General features: G+C 36.9%; 1 protein-coding gene across 5 annotated transcripts in view; it reads right to left on the bottom strand.

Moving 5' to 3' along the window:
- The window catches only part of NLGN4X (neuroligin 4 X-linked), a 277,033-nt gene that overhangs the window by 130,025 nt on the left and 131,099 nt on the right, over nucleotides 1-15,909 (bottom strand). Inside the window, exons 1-2 of one of the 5 annotated variants that reach the window (XM_023918305.2) lie at nucleotides 5,601-6,534; nucleotides 894-1,053 (exon numbers count right to left, since the gene is read on the bottom strand). The exons of 3 other annotated variants lie outside the window; for them this stretch is intronic. The gene's annotated coding sequence lies outside the window, so the exon portion shown is untranslated. Of the gene's footprint in view, nucleotides 1-893; nucleotides 1,054-5,600; nucleotides 6,535-15,909 lie in introns of those variants that run through there. One more of the 5 variants, XM_086880156.1, reaches the window with a different exon arrangement.

Raw genomic sequence — 15,909 nt, 5'->3', positions numbered from 1 at the left:
AGAAATAATGTCAAAGCACTTTGGTTTTAAATATTTCTCTAAACATATACTATGCATAGCTAAATACTAAAATTTCAACAGCCAAATATATTAAAATATGTTCAGCTTAATTTAAATATAAATAATCAATATTTTAAAGCTATTTTGCTATTGTTTATTCTTTCTTATGTCCAACTGAAAACCCTAGTTTATACTTCAAATGACATGGATAGACTATTTCTGAATAATCTATCCATTTTAGATTTACTGTTTAGATAGATTAAATTCCAGTATTTACCAACAGTCTGTTCTGTCAAGAGTATCTTGAGACCCTGTGATTTAAAACTCAAATCTTAATAGTGTTAAGAAAGGCATCTCAGGTAATTTTAATAGTTTTCAAGACTTTAATACCTTAAATACTTCTCTCCATTCCAAAGCCAGCAGATTTTTATGGGATTTACTTATCCCCTGCACACATTTTGCAGGGGAAACATGCACTCCATTTTTCTCTGTATCGCTCTTAAAGGCACTTCCTATCATTTGTTCTTATTTTAATTAAGTTGATCAGCATACAGATTGTAGATGCTGCAATTTGAATAACTGTGAATACTTCCTCAGGAATGGTTCAACCCTCTACAGCCAAACCACTCCCTGTAAGAGCAATTCTTTTTAACAGCTGCAAACAGCCTCAATTCTGTGTAAACACAGTGACTACCTTTTAAGTTGGAAATAACTACCAGTGGACAGCTGGTACCAGTGGACAGGTCTAAAAAAAAGAAATTCTGAAATATGAAGAAAAGCAGAATTCCTTATGAATAAGGAATGTGTGAAACACCCTAGCTAAACTGTCAAAGTGTCCATCTGGACACTTGCTGCAGGGGAAGGCTGGCAACACTGCGGGTTTTCATACACACCCATTGAGGAATCAGATGTTAAAGTTTAGGACAGTCTTAATTCCAAGCTATAGTAATGTCTTAAATCTATCCATATGACAGTGGCACTTTTACTGGAGATTTCACTGCTCACATAGGCTGACAGCCATTCCAATTCTCCAACAGTAGTATATGATTAAACCTAGGATATAAGAAATAAGGAAGGATTTAAGTGGCTGTGAATGGCAGTGAAAATCCACTAGGGCTAACACAGCTTCCTTTCTCAGTTATTTTAAACCTGCATTTCTTTATTTCATCATCCTTTATAGCTTAATTACTGCTACAGGAAGGGAAAAGAAAAGAGAAGAGAGGAGAAGAAAGAAGAGAGAAGAGGAAGAGAACTCAGTTTTACTGGTAAACATTTTTGCATTTACTGTGTCTCCATGGTACCAAAATAGTACCCAGCTTTAAAGCATAAAAATTAAGAAGGTACTATTTGTGAACTAGTTTTTCCAGGTTTAGCTCTGTACTTATGTGTTTATTCTTTTCACCTTCATATTGTCTTACACTGTCTTCTTTATAGCTGTCCTTGGCAAACTTAATTTGCTTGTAGATGACTAAGTTATAAATTAAACTCTATATATTTTAGTAAACCACAGTGTCTGTTTACTGATCATGTTTAGAATTTATCTCTGCAAAAGTCAATTGCTTTCAAAAAAGAAACAGCTAATACTGCACTTCATTTATATCTGGAAGCATAGGTAGACATTAAAAGACTAGCACTTTAATTCTAAGACAAAATATAGCATTGTCTACACACTTTTTTCTTTTCTAAAGAGCAGTATTGTCTTCATATCTGTGACAACTGATTTCCTCATACTTACAAAATTTTAATAAAAACATTATGGGAACCTGGCAAATCTCTCTAAGCATATTTTTGTGAAATCCATAACAGTTTGCATGCCATTTCACGGATTTTTTTAACTTAAATCTGATGGTGCTATAATGGCCCTAGTTTTAATGCTACCCAGTTTAATTACTTACTTGAGTAATTTCTCAAAATTACCACAACTGTCTCTGATTTTACAGGTGATACAACAAGAACCCAGTAATACTGACATTCCATCATTATGTACAGTTATTTTAGTCTACTTGAGAAATAAAATTTCTGTCTCATAAAAGAATCTGTTTTATTTTGAACATGACCCACACTCTCCAGCTTCCCCAAAACCCCTGTTAGTTCCAGGCAATACCTAAATATAAGCTAGAAAAATGTATTTATTTATTCTTTGATGCTCAAATTTATTCAACACAATTACTGGACTATTGTAATTAACTTCTGTTTGAGGAGATAGATTCATGAAGTCTCTCTAAGAAAATGTACCCTTTTAAATTTAATCTTAGCATCTTTAAACATGTAACTTTTACAGTGTTTATATACTTTTCCCTTTCAATTCAGTTCATACTAAGTTCTTTCTTTTGAAAATTTTCAAAAATAATCTCTTCCAACAGTTAAATTGAAAAAATTCATCCGTAGTGACATATTTCGCAGTAATTAAATTTTTGAATCTTTTTAACTATAAAAAGAAAATCAGTGATTAAACAATGGGTGATACAACATACTGAGTTGGAAGGGATCCGTCAGGATCATCAAGTCCAACTCCTGGTCCTGTGCAGGACACCCCAAGAATCATACCATGTGCCTGAAAGCATGGGTAAATGCATGCAGGCAGTTCTGTGATATTCCCTCAGCATCGATAGTCCAGAAATCAGAATATCAAGTAAGCAGATGTTGCTATTTCAACTCTTTATTGCCTGTACAGTTTGGGAGGAAGGAGATGTTCAGAAGAGGAAAGCTAGCTAGAGGTAGATCTCACAGCAGGAAAGAGACACAGACCAGCTAGAAGAGTATCAGAGATATGCAAATGAAATTATTTTTTACTTTAATTAAAATATATGAAAGCAAAATAACTAAATCTGACCACAGGCTTCCTTTGTATTTTAGTGGGGGATAAAAAAGGCATCCTGAATTACAGAAGACTTACTAATCTTCATGAGTCAGAGTGTGGGCTTCAAGTTAGAAAACGAACAGCCTACTCTTCACATATACCAGCTGAGGTAATGTTGATTTTGAGACATCTAAGAAACTAGTGGTGGTATCTTAATTTCTTTACTTGAACCAAATTAAGTATCAAATAATGCAAAGGCAGTGAAATGTAACTTTTCCTTTGCTGAATAGGCAGTATCTCTGCCTAAAGGGAGGAAATTAATCCAGAAAAAAAACTCCCTATTTTGCAACTTTAATCAAAAGCTGCATACCAGAAGACAGGAAGCCTCTCGTCCACACATTCCCTCCCAATGTATACATATTCTGAGTTACAGTCCTTGTCTTCAAAGCAGACCAGAAAGAGATGTGAAACCTTTGTTTCTTCTTCCTCTTTCTGACATACATTCTTCATAATTCTCTGCTATCTATTTCTGTTTTCATAATTGAACCTCTGAACTTTTCTGTACCTCTAGTCTTGATTTCTGCCTGTCCCATAAGGATACCCTTGTGGTAACAATAGTCAGAGAAAGCAGACAAAAAGACTGACACTCCTCTGAAGCCAGAGGTGAGGGACTGCACACTTAGCCACAAATAACTAAAATATACAACAAAACAGGTGGGTGGCTTCAGAGAGAAACTACAAGAAAAAGAAATATTAGGATTGTATGAATCTTGGCAAGGTCTAAGGCCAGGAAAAAGTCGAGCAGAGACCAAAGATGAACAGAGGAAGTAGGCAGAACAGCCTAACACAAACAATAAACAAAGACTGCTCTTCAGAGAAAATGGGCTGCTACCAAAGACACAACAGCAGCAGCAAAGGAGCAGTAACACAGAAATGGAAAGGCTGAAGCCATAGCCGCAGGATGCAGATGGAGGGGAGAAATGAAGCTGTGTGTAAGGCATGATGGCAGCTAGGAACAAGTGATGTGAATTTACAGTGATGCTTATTTTTTCCATAAAGTACTAACTTGGCTTGAGAAATCATCTTGCCTTCAAAATTATTTGGATATGAATTTTTGTTAATAAAACTGGCAAAACACAGATGAATTTCTCATGTGGGCTACATCAGAAACATTCTGAACCACCTATTAAAAAAAGTTATCATGTGTGATATAGCTGATAAAAAAGATTAAAAATTCCTCCTCATCAGGAGAATAAATGAAGATAAATATTTGAATAGAATATAATACATATTTAATTACAAACAAAGGATGAAAAGATGACAATATTGGTCATATATAATATAGGTGCAATGAGCTTTCAAACAAACCCAATAATTAATACTACTGGTCACAATCCGAAAAGTGGCAAGAAAAAAATAAACCATGCTGAGGAGAAAGAGAAAAAAACCAAACTAAACCTAAAAACAACTAAGAAACCCCAAAAGCAAAACAAACCCAAAATACAACAAGCAGGCTGGAAACAAAGATGTTAGACTCACTTTGAATCAAAACAAAACAAATCTTCTAAAGAATTTGCAAACTGCTATGAGAAGTCAGGAAGAATTAAACTCATGAAGCCTAGACACAAAACAGCAACACAGACCAGAGAAATGCTGAGGATGCAGAAGAGAGTAATTTGCCGTGTTAAGAAATTCTGAATGGCAAATGGAACGATAAATCCCCTTAGGGAAACTCCAGGCCAGAAAGTAACAATGCCAAAAAAAGCATGTAGAACAAGACACAGAAAAACCAGAGGACATAAGAAATGTTAAGTCTAAGGTCAAAGAGAAGGGGAGAGTGTCAGCCCTGTGTCAAAAGAAAAGGTTGAATCTCAAGCTATGAGTAAGAGAAAGGCCAAGCCTGAGATTAAAGAGGAGGAGGAAAAGGAGGACAAGATACAGCTAAAGGACAAAGCAGAAAGCAGAGGCAAAAATATCAAGCTGAATTAAAAAAAAAAAAAAAAAAAAGACTAAGAACAAAACTGAAGTCAAAGAAACAAAATCTAAAGAGAGCTTCAAGACCATGCTGAGACATATTGAAATTAAAGATCAGATGGAACAGCAAGAGTTACATATAATAGCCCACAAACTTGTCAAGGTACAGCATTCAGAGATTGCAGATAGGGAATAAGATGAATAAGAGGCAGAATAATCTACCCAGTGGCATGGAGTTCAGATCATCTTTTGGTCCTCACTTCAAGTATCTAGTTAAGTCTCCTTGGGCCTTCTCATATTATTTCTGTTTCTGAAACTAACAGCAAGAAATGTACAAAAAGGCACTTACACAGCCATTACAGCAAGGCTCTTGCTATGCTCGAGGTAATGTTAATTACCTCTGTCACTTCGAAGTTATTACTAGTAAAGCAATAACCTTTGATGAAATTATGTATGCCTCTGTATGTACGAGCAAACTCTGTAAATATACCTTTCTCCCTTATGACTTTTTTAAGAACCTAATGAGGAAAAAATTCTTGTAAAAATTTTCACTGCCAGAAAAACTGGAATAACTAAAAATTCATTCAGTAAAAACTCATACATGAAAACCCTTATATAAGTGGAAAAGTTTTTAGCTTTCCATAGATGATGTGTAAGATACTATCATTGCTGGTTAAGCTACTGTACTGCCTTTCACACACCCGATAAAAATGCAGTGTAAGGTAACAGAAATTGCAATCCCAAGTATCAAGGTGAAATCTGTGCATCGCTTTAGAGAACTGCCTATCTAGCTGCATAAATTTCCATCCCTATACTATTGAAGTACCTGTATGATGGACAAAACATGCACAGGAAGGCTGTTCCAGTTCAGTGTTGATGTAACTGGAAGTTGCCAGGGATACAAAGCACGAGGGCTCGAATGAGAGCAACAAAGGTTCTGAGACTTTATTCTCTTGAAAACTGAGCTCTTACTCATTTTCACCTCCATGGTGTTTACCAGTTTTCCTGAATGAACCTAAAACATCAGTAAGACATTTCACATAATATGACCCATCTATACTGCCTCTCCAGAATGAACATTTTCAGACAGCCTTTCAGTGTGGCACATCCCTGAGGATACCATCAACCCTGACCCGCCCGGGGCCTAGGACCCTCGCCAGCCCCAGCCCGGCCGTGTCGCAGAAGGTCCCAGGCTCCGCACAGCCCTGTCCGGCCCTGCCACGGCTCCGCTGAGCCGGGCACAGCTCCCCACAGCCCGGCCATGGCTCCTCTGAGCCGGGCACAGCTCCCCACAGCCCGGCCATGGCTCCTCTGAGCCGGGCACAGCTCCCCACAGCCCGGCCATGGCTCCTCTGAGCCGGGCACAGCTCCCCACAGCCCGGCCCTGCCATGGCCCCGCTGAGCCGGGCACAGCTCCCCACAGCCCGGCCATGGCCCCGCTGAGCCGGGCACAGCTCCCCACAGCCCGGCCATGGCTCCTCTGAGCCGGGCACAGCTCCCCACAGCCCGGCCATGGCTCCTCTGAGCCGGGCACAGCTCCCCACAGCCCGGACATGGCTCCGCTGAGCCGGGCACAGCTCCCCACAGCCCGGACATGGCTCCTCTGAGCCGGGCATACAGCGGGCCGATGGCCCAGCCTGGCCGCCACCAGAGGCTCCCGATGCCCAGGGCTGAAGCTGCCCCGGGGCCCTTGGCTGTCCTGCCCCTGGCCGGGGTGGGGCCAGGTCCTGGCTGACAGGCACTGCCCTGATGCTCTCCATGCGGAGCCTCTGAACATTTCTGCACCTTGTGATGCCATGACACAATGTTATCAATGTGAATGAAATGTTCACAGGGCAAGAAAACCCCAGCTGTGACCGGACCACAATGACGGACAAACGAGGAACACATCCTTCTTTCAGCAGTCATCATTCTATCCATAACATAATCGCCAAAATCTGCATTTCCAAAGCCTATAATATATCTTTCCCCAGTCATCATCATGACAGCTATGTGGATTGAAGCAAAACACAGGAAGATAAACTCACACCAAACATTGCAGCACAATAAACTCACACAATCTCTTAAGAAAGGAAACCAGTTAGCACTGATTTTTTATAACATTCTTCTATTTCATGTTTCTCCACCCAGACTACCACCTTTGGTAGGTGCACCTTTGCATCTAAGCACTAAATTCCTTAACTCAGAGTACATAAAAATTACAGACTCCAGAGAGACCTGAGTCTTACTCTTGTCTCTATTCCTCTTCTCTAGAGAAGCTTTCATTTTTTATTGTAACCTATATTCACTCTTTTTTTTTCCAATGACTGAGCCGCCTTCTCAGCCCTTATGCCTTCCACAAAGGTACAGTCTCTCAAATTGTCTAATTGGTATATAAATCTGTTGTTAGACATAGAAAGGGGACCTATCTATATTTCCTTAGGAGGTAGTGCTCAGAACATTTGTTGCTAGCAAGCTATCAGTTCACTACTTTGGTTTCAGCTGCTTAGGAAATGGTCTTCTGCATCCAGAAGTTCAGCATTTTATCAAAGTATATTTTTTTATAAAAATGAGTGATGGTAACTCTCTTGACAAACCTTGCTAAACTTTGAGATTACCTAACTGAAATTTTAACAAAAGAACATGCCTTAAAATTTCACAGTCACAAATGAAATAAAGTAATAATGGCTATCTTCCTAGTGGAAAGCATTATATAAAGAAAAATGAGGTTACTAGTTCAATCATTCTTCATTTTGCATTAAATCACCAAGTAAAGGTCCAAACAATGATTGTATAAAGCGTCATCACTGGACTACAATCTCAGATCATTTAGACATTTACCATTTTGTTTACCTTGATAATATATCTCCTTCCCTGTCACTGTCCCTTCTCCTTCCACAAGGTACTTAATAATCTGTTTATTCAAAGCAGTATTTACCTTTGCAGAGATTATCATCAGAAGCTACAGGCAGACACAACCACTTCTACACTGACCTATGGACTAAAACCCACACAATTTAAGCTTCAAGAAACGTGTTTTTCCAACCTCCTTACTAGTCTCAAAATGATAGGTGAAAAATGAACAGTATTTTCACAAGAAGCAGCTTGTGGTGAAGCTGGGGAGTAGAGAGAAACAAACTCAAAGTACAACAGCAGTCTGATAAGATGATTTTTAAAAACACTGTGACTAGAAGCATTCAAATATTGATTAAACAGACTTCTCTATAAATCCGTCTTTTCTCAGTTCAAAATTTCAGGTGTTGAATGATGCTTAGTAACAGGACCAGAAGCAATGGGCACAAACAAACACAGGAACTTTCCTCTGAATATCAGGAAATGTTGTTTTTTCCCGTTGTGAGGATGATCAAACAGTGGTACAGATTACTCTGAGAGGTTGTGGGATCCCCTCCCTTGTAGATATTCAAACATTGTCTGGAAACAGTCCTGGACAATCAGCTGTAGGTGTCTCTGCTTGAGCATAGGATTTGAGAAAATGATCTCCACAGGTCCCTTTAAACCTCAATCAGTTATTCTGTTCTTCCGTAAATACACGTACGTTTTTCAAGAAAGACAGAATATGCCATCAACATGACTGACTCAAGCTAGACTCCAGTTGCAAAGGTTATAGCAGATGTTCAGTGTTTGGTTATGTCTAATTCATGCCAGTGAATCACTTCACCAATTACTCAGATCATTATTTCTCTTTACAGAGCAGCGTCATTTAATATTAGCAACTAAAGAACAGCTTGAACTATAATCTCTGACATCTCAAGTGAGTATCTTTTGTGAAAACAGAGCAAAAGCCTGATTCAAGTCAAGTAGAACAAGGATTGCTACAGTCCTATATCCCCAGGTGTTGTTCTATCCTCAAGAGACAAGAGAAGACATTTTAAGTCTCTCCAAATTGGTTTAAATTATCATAGAGAATCACCTGCCTACCAAAGGAAAGTCACAGTCAGCACAACAGAAACAACTCCATCTTCTTTCAGCACTACAGAAAAGTTGATGATATGAAATGGGATGTAGGCACCCTTACACCTCTTTTCCCTTAGAAGAAAAAACACGTAAGTCTCTATCTGGCAACCACAACCTTGTGAGCAAACATAAGCACATCTGAGACCCATAAGACTTTCGCCTGATGTTTATGAGAGCCCCTCTGAGCTTGCAGCTTAATTGCTCTATTGCCTTCATTCCCACAGTTGTCTACCTCACAAGGCCTCCTAGTAAAATACAAATCTCTTCCTTTCCATGTATGTTGGGTTCCCTTTCAACAAATAAAATAACTCTAAGTAGTAGTAAACAGAAAGAGAGGCATGAAAGTAACTACCAAGCTGTACCAGATCATGGCTCAACCTGGCTCTTTAGCCCAGTCTGTCCCAATTGCTTCAAATCCTGCCCCAGTTTTGCAGTCTAAATACAGCCAGAATTTACTTTGGTAACAAAGAGCAACAAGAGAAAATTGCAGAGAACTTACATCTAAGATTCCAATTCCTCTTCCCTCAAATTCAATGAGGAGAAAAGTCTTTCACAGGAAATCTTTCTTTCTCTAATTAAATTCCATCCTGGTTTATCTGGGCTGCACTTAAAACTATAAGTTTTCCCTTCTTAGGAAAATGTTGGCAATTTACCAAAATCAAAGTACATAAAAATGCAAATATTTTAAAATGTGTTTCCTTTTTTAGGGATAAAATATGACAGAACAGCAATGATGGCAGCCACTACCAACATTACTATTATGTTGGGAGTGTAAAGACTACAAAAGAAGGGATCCTGTCTTGACAGGAACCTCATGATCAACCTAACTCCTGATCTCTGGAAGCAAAGGAGGCAGGGGCATGGGTTGAAATGGATTTTTCTGGACAGAAAACTAAACTATGTTCCCTCTACAGTTGGGATCTGGTGCCTGCAGTATAACCTCCCTCTTCACTACCATATTACTGTCAGCTGAACGTTCCTATAGCTCAAGTACCAATAGGCCATATTGAGTCTTGAAATTTTGACTTAAACTGTTTTACAGAAGGTGTGGCAAATGTATCTAGCATTTAGGAGTTTTGTTCTGTTTTGTTTTTTTTTTTTTTTTCTTTTCCTGTAACTTCAAGTAGTCTGTGAAGACCACAGGAAAAATCAACAGAAAACCAAAGTCAACACATATAAAAAAGGTGAGAATGTGTCCCTAAATTCTTTTGATTCAGTTTAAGGCGTTCAAAAGACATTTGTGCAACCAATGCAGTTTGTTTAGTGCTTCTACTAAGAACTGAGTCAAATGCAGAAAGTTAAATTCATTATTTGTAACTTAATCATTCATTATAGTTTTATTGTGCTGAATGAACCATGTACCAAATGTTAGATAAAGGTTAAGAGTTATGAGAGGTCACTGGAATGCACACAAGAGGAGCATTAACACATGACAATGGATTATCTCAATCCTCAGCTAATCAACCACTCCATGTACTAACTGAATCTATTGTATTTATAATCATCTAAAATTATGAGTGGACAGTGTAGAATAATTACTTGAACAAGCAAATAGCAAGCAAAATAATAAGAACCCTCACATTTCTGCAATGCAGGAAATCAATATGTTTGCAAACTTATTTAAGCTCCATTACATGAACTAAGTTGCCTAAAATATTTCCAGTGTCTTGGAATATTTGCTGAAGATTCTAAAGCTTCCCAAAAGTCAAATAAATCCTCTCTTGTCTCCCATGAGAAGGAGAAATGAAAAGATTTCTCTCACTGTAGGGCTATATATAGAGTCATTGTTCTGTGTTTAGAACATTCTGTTTTCAGCTAGATCTTACTTGCTTTAGGCTGTCAGTCATCTTCAGATCTCCTGCCTGCAGTAGAAATAGGTTATATCATATGCTGTTGATTACAGGTCATAACAATCTCAAATTTATGATTGTCATGAGTACAGTATCACTACTCTTTCCATTTATCTGGTTGAGAAGTCAATTGCTTTTCTCTACCCTGCTGTTACTTGGAAGAATAAAGATATTCATGACTGAATGAGCTACATGTTGGCCTTTTACTGTTTCAGTATTAAAAATTGAAAAAAGGCTGCAGTTTCTTTGAGCAGAAATGAAGAGATTGATCCAGAGCCCTTCAAAGTCAATACAAGTTCTCATGAGATCAGTAAACTGCAGAAGTCCACATATCCAAGTCTTATACTTGCTGTCTCATACTTGACTGCAGTCTATTGTACACGTAATTTTGGGAGGAAATTCTGATAATAGCTGATAGCTGCAACTGGAAAATTATAAATCATACGTAAGAGCATGGTTGTGACAATAATTACTATCACAAGGTCTCAAGGAGAGCATTAAAGAGAAACATATTTTAGAAGTCTCTTCGACAAATGCAAAATTGCTGTCACTTTGCAAACCACAAGACAAAAAGCTCTAGGAAGTGATGATACACCCTGAGTCACATAGTGAAACAAAGCTAACTCTGACAAAACTGGTACGTCACATACTGCATTGTAGTGCTATGCAAAGACCATGGTTCAGGTCCCAGAGGACTTTCTGCCTGAGCAAAGCACCAGCCCCTGGAGGGCTGAAGAGCATTCTCATGTCACTGTGAGGATGTGTACTGATCCAGTAACTTGGAGCTGTTGCACAGTGCTTCAAAATATTTGTAGAAATACTCCTCTGAGTACACACAGACTCTGGAAAAACACATGTGCAGAAGCTGTAAGTTGGAAGGATAATGACAAAGTATAAGCTCACACCAGGCACCTAAGTGGCCTAATCTTCAATAGTTTTGAAAAAGCTCAAAAGACTCCTTTGGTGACAAACCCCTGAAGCAATAAAATCCTTGTTTTTCTCAAGTCCTGCAAGCTCTAAATGTTGTGTATGTTATTTTTCAACAAGTAATTCCCTTATCTATAAAAATTTTTCCAACCACAGGTAAATATGCTAGCAAAGGTATCCTCTATGCAAGTAAAAATTTGAAGTTTCTACAAATAAACTAAATCTTCCAGTAATATATAATTTGTCTTAGAAACACTTAAAAGCATTCCAGTTTCCCATTCTTTCTCATTCTTATTTTTTTTCCTATTCACATGTCTAAGAAGCAATTGTGACCCATAGATGAGTAAGTGATAAATACCTTTATTGTAGTCCTCATCTGGTTTTAGTTAATAAATCAAATATTATATTACTCAGTAAAAAACAGGGTATAAGAGCAAATACTTGTTTTTTTTAAATACAGGTCTTAGCTCTTACAGGAGTTTTAAGTAGAACTTTTAACTTTGTATTATTTATTTTTTAAAATAATATTCTCAGGAGTTGAAAATGAACTTAAGATATCATGAATAAAATATCTTTGTAGAAAACACAGCTTATAAACTTTAGAAATTAGATTCTTGCCATATAAGCACTTCCAACTGTGAACAGAGATTATCACTATCTGATTATTGGTGCATGACATAACGCTAGTGCTTCACTCAAGAATCCACCTGCAATGTATGCCCTTATAAAAACAAACGTCCCCTAGACAGTATTCAAGTGAGAGTTGTTCACAGTAAAAGAACCGTCACAGATGATCTTTTATTCATTTTTTTATAGAATTTGAGTTTACATTTGTTTCACTTTTTTTAAATAACTCATAAAAAAGGTCTACATTAAGGCCATCAAGATTATCAAGCGGACACATGCAATATTTTGTTAGACAATAAAAAGCACCAAACATTGACATGAGTTAAAGAATACATGTACATATACATACACAAATTCTATTTTTATTAAAACCTGATTTTTTTAAATTTGAAAAATATTTTTAACATGAATTTTAATTAAAAAAAAACCCCAATATATCTGTATATGTCTAATTCCCTAGCCCTTTTCATGTGAGAAATACTAACAGTTGCTGCTGAATGGAGAGACCTGTACTGCAACAACCACTATACTAGCTGTTCCCTTCACTGGTACCCTTCAGTAAAATATTGAAACAGAATTATTTGTCAATAGAATGATGTAATGTGCTCTGCTATTATTATAAATAATGAAGCTAGTCTTCTGCTTCCAAATTTTCATACTGCAATTCATAATTCCAAAAAGAGTAGGGGGTTTAAAATATTCAGTATTAGCTAGAAATGAAAGCTGCTCGTTTTATTGCTGCTTTTGAAAGTTTAAATTTTATGTCTTGTGTTAAATACATTTAAGCAGGCAGTGAATGTGGAGATTTTCCTTCTGAAACACATATGAAATTTCCAGTGATTATATTGTGAACTTAGTTTTCTAAATGTAAGTATTCTACATTGTGTTTCACCACTCCTAAAAAATTCAGCCACATCTCTGCTTAAGCTTTTCTACTTAGCAGAACATGCAAAGGAATAAGAGATGATAGTCTGAGTCCTTAAATTCAGCCACAGTAAAACATATCTATTATAATTATTTCAAATAGATGCTATACCCCTTGTAATTTTTTCACCCTTTTTACATTCAGAATAATTGAAAATCCTGTAAAACACCTACACAAATTTCTTCAAAAGGATGTCTCACACAGAATGTATTTGGAGGTAATCAGCATATAAAATACTCCATTTCTTTCATACATAACAATTTGAATACATCAAAACTGAGTAGTTGATATTTTTTACCTACAACTAAAGCTACTGAATGACAATATTGAATAGAATAGTGAAATTTCTTTACACGAATAACCCACAAAAAACTGAAAAATGCGCTAGCATGCAAAAGTTCAGAAAGGAATACAGTCTAATGATTCAGGCCTCTGATAGGTAGAGTAATAACCTAAAATTAAGGCTAGATACTAGGTCATCAATGGCATTCAAGCCTATCAGGCATCCAACAATCCCACAGCTTAGTAAGGAAAATGTGTTTGGAGAGAATGACACAGATATTCAAATGTCAAGAACTGTAAGTCATAGAAAGAGGAGTCCATTATCTTAAAACAAGAGCTATAACTTTATATAAACAGAAATAACAATAAAGCAATAAATTGTAAGGGACCTTACACCAATAATATGGGTGTCTCAGACAGGCCTTAGAACAGGAAAGCCAACAGTTTATAGTCTCTGGAACAATGTAAACTGATCTAGTTTCACCTGATCAAATTCATGCATTCATTAATCACAAGTGCTTAATTTCATTTTGAAGAAAACCTTAGAAAGGTCAATTGCATCCCAAAATTCTTAATTATTCCTGTAAATTGCATTGAGAACCTAAAATATCTAATTTGCACATGACTGTCTTCAGTTTGAAAATGGATTTCTGGTATGCAGGATGAACCAACCCATGGGGGACTCAAGGAAAGTCTTTCACTTAAAAACTTCAGAAAAATCTTACCAATCATCTGCATATACTTGTGATAATCCTACAAGACAGTTAAGATGATCAGCATCTGAAAGTATGTAGATTGAAATATGAGTAACAAATAACTTTAGCTCTAAATTTTCAAAATGAAAACCAAAACCCACAGCATTTCCAAGATTCAGAACTAGGATTTTCAGTGACATCTGAGCTAAACTAGTAATGTGTACTAGCAGGAAGTAAAGAGCACTGGCAGACAGATAGAGTCCTCACTGATCTAATAGAGATATCTTTGAGAGAAAGATGCTCATCTACTAGTAGGAAAATCACTAAAATCCAGAGGTTGTTGTTGCCTCACCAAAAGTCTTCACTGAACCAGCTGTAGAAAAAAAAGCATAAAATTTCTGTCATAAAGCTCAGCATATGTGAGTATGAATTGATTATCTAAAGTATGTGGACTAAAACTAAAATGCATTCCTCTCTAGTTCTCCTAGTTTGTGCAATATATTTAGTAGACATTTGACAAAAAAAATTGTCATGGCCTTACTGAACGTATACAGTTCACAGTGGGAAACAGAGTAGCAACCCTGTAAGGATCTCTCATCACCACTAATGAGTTAGGCATATGGTAAAAGAAGGGGTCTTTGGGGGTGGTGGGGAAGGAGGGAGATAGTGGTTGTGGGTTTTTTTCCTATTTCTTATAGCAGAACAGTCCAGAATTAACAGTCACAATTTCTCAGTTTCTTCAGTTTGTATCAGCCAAACCCTAAAAATAGTAAGTCTGACATCTAGCCACTGAACAGCTGATCTCATTGTCTAAAGTAGTTACCTGGACTATTGAGAAACTTTCTGCATTTTATCAATGATTTCTCAGGAAAGAAAACTGAAGCTAAGCTAAAAGATGTGCTAAAAAAAAGAAAAAGAAAAAAAATTCCAGTGCTTGGAAAAGTTTGAAAGACTGAATCGGTCGGTAACCTGGTCAAGAAATTCTGTGGGTATTGCTGTCTGCCACCACAAAAGCCAACATCATCAAGGATAACACTGTACTCCCTGTTGTGGTATCTCAGTGTCTAATGAATTTAGCCATCTGATTATGCAGCGTCATTCCTCAAAGTACAACCTTCTGAATGTGGCATTTCTGGGAACAGCACCAAAATATGACAGCAATCACTGTATGTGTTGTTAATGCCTGTGGCTAGATTTTGTATTTTAGAATACCTTGAGGCATTGGGTAATGTGGATATCAGGCAATTCCTGTGATGATTTACAAAGTCTAAATGTACCATGGCAATTACTGTTTGATAAATTATGTAGTCTTAGGAAGAGAGGACATCCTTCCTTCCAAAGGATCCATTATCAAATAATAAAAGTTATAAAGGGATACAAAGTCACCTAGTACTTACAAACAGCGTACAAAAAAATACTGGTTCCATTTTGATGAATATAGTAAAACATAAAATAAATTATAAGGGTTTGTTTTAAAAGATCACTACATAGTTTAAAGATAAAGGTCTTTACCTAGAGGAAGGTAAAGACAAACAAAAATACCTAAATATTCTAAATAATAATCTTAGAATTCTCTATACTCTTCCTTTTTGAGAAAAAGCAAGTATCCAGGCAAAAGCTCTAAGTCTACATGATCCTTATTTTTATATTATTTATATTATTAACTCTGATGTTAAGTTTAAGTGATTCAATACAAATTTTTCATTCATGAATGCTGTTAAATCATGTTTTGCCTTGAGCAAATTAGTATCTCAACCTCAGTAATGTCAAGGGTCTGCAATTCACAGCCCTGTAAGCTATCATCTAATCCACTGAACAAGTGTTTTCCAGAGCCCACCATAACATCATTTTTCTTTTTCCCTTGATGTTCTCACA

This window comes from Cyanistes caeruleus, chromosome 3, assembly GCF_971803275.1.
Source record: "Cyanistes caeruleus chromosome 3, bCyaCae1.hap1.1, whole genome shotgun sequence".
Classification (NCBI taxonomy): domain Eukaryota; kingdom Metazoa; phylum Chordata; class Aves; order Passeriformes; family Paridae; genus Cyanistes; species Cyanistes caeruleus.
The sequence above is the reverse complement of the archived record's forward strand: the minus strand, read 5'-3'. Positions and strand labels throughout refer to the sequence as shown.